This window comes from Thunnus albacares, chromosome 11 (assembly GCF_914725855.1).
Source record: "Thunnus albacares chromosome 11, fThuAlb1.1, whole genome shotgun sequence".
In the NCBI taxonomy this organism is placed as follows: domain Eukaryota; kingdom Metazoa; phylum Chordata; class Actinopteri; order Scombriformes; family Scombridae; genus Thunnus; species Thunnus albacares.
The window spans coordinates 26,659,184-26,664,502 of record NC_058116.1 but is presented as its reverse complement, the minus strand read 5'-3'; the positions used below and the strand labels follow the sequence as shown (position 1 = coordinate 26,664,502).

The window sequence follows — 5,319 nt, the reverse complement described above, 5'->3', positions numbered from 1 at the left end:
AAAGAAAAGACCATGATGCCATAAATCATAATAGAGTATGCAGATGTCGACTTGCAACACTGTAGAAAGCTCTGTTTTAAAATTATTTTTCTTGATTGCATTTTTAAAAACTATACCGTGTACAGAGTTACCATGGTCACCCCATTTTGAGTGATGAATATGCAACATTCAGCATCTGCTGCTGTGAATTTATATGGGAAAGGACTGAAAACACTGCCAACATGGGAAAAAGGTGTTGTCCAAGTGCTAGCACAGTGTTTTCTGAATGATGCTAATAGTTCTGATATTTTATACAAACTTGACCACAGATAAGAACAAAATCTATTTGAAGTTCTTGTGATTTTGACAAGGCAAAAAAAAAGTGCTGTTTTAAAATGAAACCTGATATGTGAATATGCCTCCAGGCTTTGTGCCTGTGTCACATCAGCAGTAACATCTTTCTTCTTACTGTTGGCCTGTACTGTACTTAATCATCACACTAACTGGTAATCTGTCTCCCTGTTCCTGAAGTCATCGTTCCATAAGGGTTTTTGGAATGACCCGTGTTGTTGCGGGAAATAAATTTGCCGCTTTTATTCTGCAGGCCAGAAGCACATACCTGAGGTCGTATTGCTGCTGGGCTCTGGTAGTATTCGGTCAACTGTAGCTACTGATACTTCACTGAAACAAATTTGGGTTCACTGCCATCTACTTGATGCATCATCGGCTGTTCTTACTTGCAGTTCTTTATTTTTATTCTATGAATAACTTTTATAGGTCACAAATGAGGAGACTAAAACAACATTCAGGTTCTGCTTCGCAGGTGATGACACTTGTGGCTTACAGTATGCCTCAAATTAGAATTCACAAGGGAAAACTTTGCAGGTTTTGAAAAAAAGTTAATTTATTTTAAAATTCTAAGCTTGACCACTACCGGCCTGTCAGTGGATGAAAGAGTATCTGAATGGTAGTTTCAGGGTGTTTAAAGAAAAACTCAAACAAATTCTACTTCAGTGGTGTCATCAGTGCCCAATAGAGTGGTGAACATTGGATGAAAAGATTTCTGTGGTTTCTCTGTTCATCAAAAACTGCTGATCATGTCACATGCTCTCATGTTGATCTGGAAAAATGGTTGACTCACTCACTGTATTGTTAATGTACCTTACTGTGCAGTTGCCTAATATAGAATGACGAGCGTGAGGAATTCTGCATTTCAGCTATGTTTTCCATTGCATGAACACATCCACACTTTTCCTATTACACAGGGAGGACTAGTTTTATTCTCTCTATTTCTCACTAATTCAAAATCACATTTATTCCAAATGAACCGAGAGGGCCGAGCAACATAATGATTCACTGAACATCTTTGGGAGAAAACAGTAGATAGAAGCAGACCCCAACTAAAACATGTTCAAATTACACAGATAAAATCACAAAGGTCAAAGGAAGACACTCACAATATTAACTGAACCAAACAAAATGTACATTTCTTCATTTGGAAAACAAAATGTTTGGTCTACAAGCTAGCACACACAGGGTGTGCTGAAAACCTGACTTAGCAAGCCAAAGACACAGCATGTAAACAGTATGACAAGGTCCTGCACTCCCAAAGAAAGACTGTTGTTCCAGTGTGGACAGGTTCTTGGCTCACTCGCTTTGAATGACTGATTGGATTGTAGTCAAAACTCTGCTTCTGGCATGGCTCTGCAGGAAAATAGAACAATATTGGGCGCTGTCAATTTGTCAGGGTATTCCATTACATTACAACGGTGTGGATCAGATGCAAATATGAGCTGAGTCATCAGCATTTGCCAAACAAATATTGCAGTGTCTTACACAATGTCAAATTTGATGCATAGATGTTGGAGTCAGGGTCATACATTACATAAAACACTAAAAGAAGTAGCTTGTCAGATGTCCTTTTACAATATACGGGAATCAGAATTCAGATCCTAACAGTCACCATGGACAATAAGAGTATTATGGTTGCAGCTTTCGGTCATTTCACACAGGAAGAGAAGCACCGGCACAGGATGTGAAAGAGACACTAATGAGCTGGGGAATGCAGACCAAAGGTAAGTAATATAACTATTAACTTTTTTTTGTTTGTTTGATTTCTCTCATACACATATAATCATACACATGTGTCAGTTTTAACAATTGAAACATTTTGATGCCACACTACCTTAAAACCATGGTAACCGATTTGCATATTACCATATTATTGTTATGACTGTTATGAGTACTGTGATATTTTCATCTTTGTTTGGTTTGCCTTGTTTTTTGTACATATTATATTATGTTTTGTGCATCAACCTTTGTCTGTCCTTATGTAGTTTATCTGTTCCTATCATTGTTGTATCTGTAAAATCACTATTTTCTGTTTTGATTTCTCACCAATAAAAGATAAAAAAGTGTAAAAAATGTAACTATCTATTTTAGTTTTCCTTTTTATTGACATAAAATTAAAACTTAAAACTGATGATGACAAATATGACCAATGACTCTAATTAGAATGTGTTTTCATATTTTATAAATAACAGGCTCACAGTTTATGCAAAGCTTTAAAAAAATATTTTTGCAAATAAAAAAAAGTTTTTTCTACAACAGGCCTCTTCCTTCTTCTCTTCAATTCCATCCTCTTTACCTTTTCTCTTCTGTTCATTCTTGCCTCTTCTCTCTTTTATGTCCTCTATTTGCAAAGGCAAAGCTGGTGAAAGCCCTACATGGTAAAAACATAGTTTCTATAGTTATAGGTCCTTGAATGCCTCCGTTTTGCCCCTGAAATCTATTCTCCTAGTGCTAAAGTAAGAGCCAAACTGAGGGGTCATCATTAAGCCATGTCTATTTGTGTCTTCTTACGTTTATCTCTACCTCGGTATAGTGCCATGTGGATATGGAGAGAGCTTGTGTTGAACATGGTGCAAAAAGAGACAAGTGCTCAGTGACTCCTAGACAAAATAAGGTCAGTGGTGAAGCTGTTTCGGAAGTCTTCTGTAGCAAAGAGAATGTAGCAGAAGTGCGGCCTCATTGTTGTGACTGACTGCACCACTTATTGGTTAAGTACATTTACCATGATCAAACGCCTTCCTCAAGTGAACAACACTCTCTGCCAGATTGCAGATGACTTGACACGGGATGCTTCCCAGTGCAGGGCAAAAGCTGAGAGCTTTGCATGACTTGCTGATGCTTTTCACAGGACACACCAGTAGTGAATAACACTAATAAAACTGTAAAAGCTTTCTAAAATTTGACTAAATATTGTAAAAATTAATTGACTAAAATTAGAATAAAATGTTTTTTGCTTTCTTTAACTAAAACTAACAAAAATTAAAAGATTAAAATGCGACTAATATACATTTTAGTCAAAATATTAAGACTAAATTGAAATCATCTGCCAAAATGAAAACTTTCTCTCTGAATTCCAAACTTCTTGGCTACCTGCACTGCTACTAAACTCCGTTGTTATTGTGAATCAGGACACTAACATAGAAAACCATATGTGGCTGGGCTGTGGTAGGGCCCGGATTTGGTTTTAAAATTTCAAGTTACACTGACCCTTTAATATGCAACTCAAACCAGCTAAAAGCCCACAGATCCTGTATAATGATACATGTGACAGTAAATGATAGACGGAGACAAAGAATTCCCCCAAGATTACAGAACTGATTACTTAATTAAACAATTAAACAACAACTAGCAATTAAACAAAATATAAAAACAGGAAATTTATTAAATTTAATTGGTTTAAAAAAAAAAAACAACAACTTTACAATACAACGTTGCTGTGGATCGTGAGGGGAGGATTTATACTGAGACAGAGTACTCACCACACTCCTATGCCCTACACACACACAAAACATACACACAGCAAAGCAAAAAAAAGAAGGGAAAAAAAGAGAAAAGAATGCAAATTGTGAAGGAAGTGCAAAAATTACCACCAAACACACAATTATGAGGGTGTGAAGCACAGGTGAGAAACTCTATCACCAAATCCCCAATGTCTGGGTAGCAGAGAAAACAAGTTAAATTGACAACATTAGCGCCATGTGGCAGCTACAATGATCTATGTTATTAACTGCTTGGAGGAAAGCAATGAGTGCCACAAAGGTGCTGAACTAGAATATCTAGAACAAAAGAAACTATGACTAACTGAACTAACAGAAACCACCTAATGGAACTGAAGGCTAAATAATGTAGATGAGAATAGAACAGAGATAAAACAAAAACAAAGCAACTGTATTAACAATTATACAAAACAGCAGTCAAAGTCTACAAGAAAACAGATTAAATTAATTAATAAGCTGCCAAACAAATGTATAATATAAACAAATATAACATCGGCATTTACATCTCCTGCCTGATTATTGCGCAATACTCATACAGATGGTTCAACAAGTTGAAGCGGGGGTTGCTTTGGAGCGGGACCTAGAGTATAGCTGTATCCCAATTCAGGGGCCGCATCCTCGAAGGACGCGGTCTACAAAAGGCGTTTCCTTCGTAGACTGTGGAGGCCGAACCGAGTGTTATTGAATGAGATGGTCTGGTCTACGGAGGATTTCTTATTTGCGTCACCAGCTGTTCCTGCCCTTACCCTTGCATCACGAAACACCGCTCCTGTCGCCTAGCAACCTTGACAGCTGCAGTTGACAATCAGGACACATCTAGTGGACATGGAGCCAGAAATTTTTGTTTTATTTACTTTTTGTTTTACCATTTATTAGAGGAAATGGAGATGCTTCACCACCAGTATCTCAGGCTGAGAGAGGACCATGGCCAGGTATATTAAGACTGGTTAAGCTGTGTACTTTTAGCCAACAGTAATTCTGACCTTAGCTAGTTAACTACAGTTAGTTAACATAGTTTATATGGCTAATGTCATTTAACTTTGACAATATAATTTAAATATTAAATATATTTAAAATAGCCCCAACCTTACTATAATATTAAAAAGGGTCTTGTCATTAATCAGCTAAAACAAGTTGAGATAGATAGATAGATAGATATTTCTCTATCTTCTTCTTTCCCTAAACCAGCCCAGACTCCTATACTGAAGGGTAAACCTGAGTGTCCCTGTGCTGGACAGGTTTTTGAACCAGCAGGACACACGGCCTGATTTTCAGCTGAGCAGGGAGGCCCTGGCGGTGCTGCTGGACCTTCTCAACCAGGAACGGAGACACGGATGGGGTGCCACAATTGAGACCCTGTTGTTTCTCTTCTGGCTGGCAAGTGGGGCATTATACAGGGTGGTCTCCAGAATGTTTGGAATGCCTCGTTCCACTGTCTACCGCATGGTCCACAGAATCACTGAGGAGGTGGTGGCCATTTGCCACAAGGTCA

The 5,319-nt window shown here is 37.9% G+C and overlaps 1 long non-coding RNA gene across 1 annotated transcript; it reads right to left on the bottom strand.

The window, feature by feature from the left end:
* Positions 1–1,259: 1,259 nt before the first annotated feature.
* On the bottom strand, positions 1,260–4,832 carry LOC122992593. The gene is made up of 4 exons (XR_006406075.1): positions 4,331–4,832; positions 3,810–3,823; positions 2,627–2,701; positions 1,260–1,683 (listed from the first exon to the last, which is right to left on the bottom strand). It is a non-coding gene; the product is annotated as an uncharacterized LOC122992593 (long non-coding RNA).
* Between the last annotated feature and the right edge of the window lie 487 nt (positions 4,833–5,319).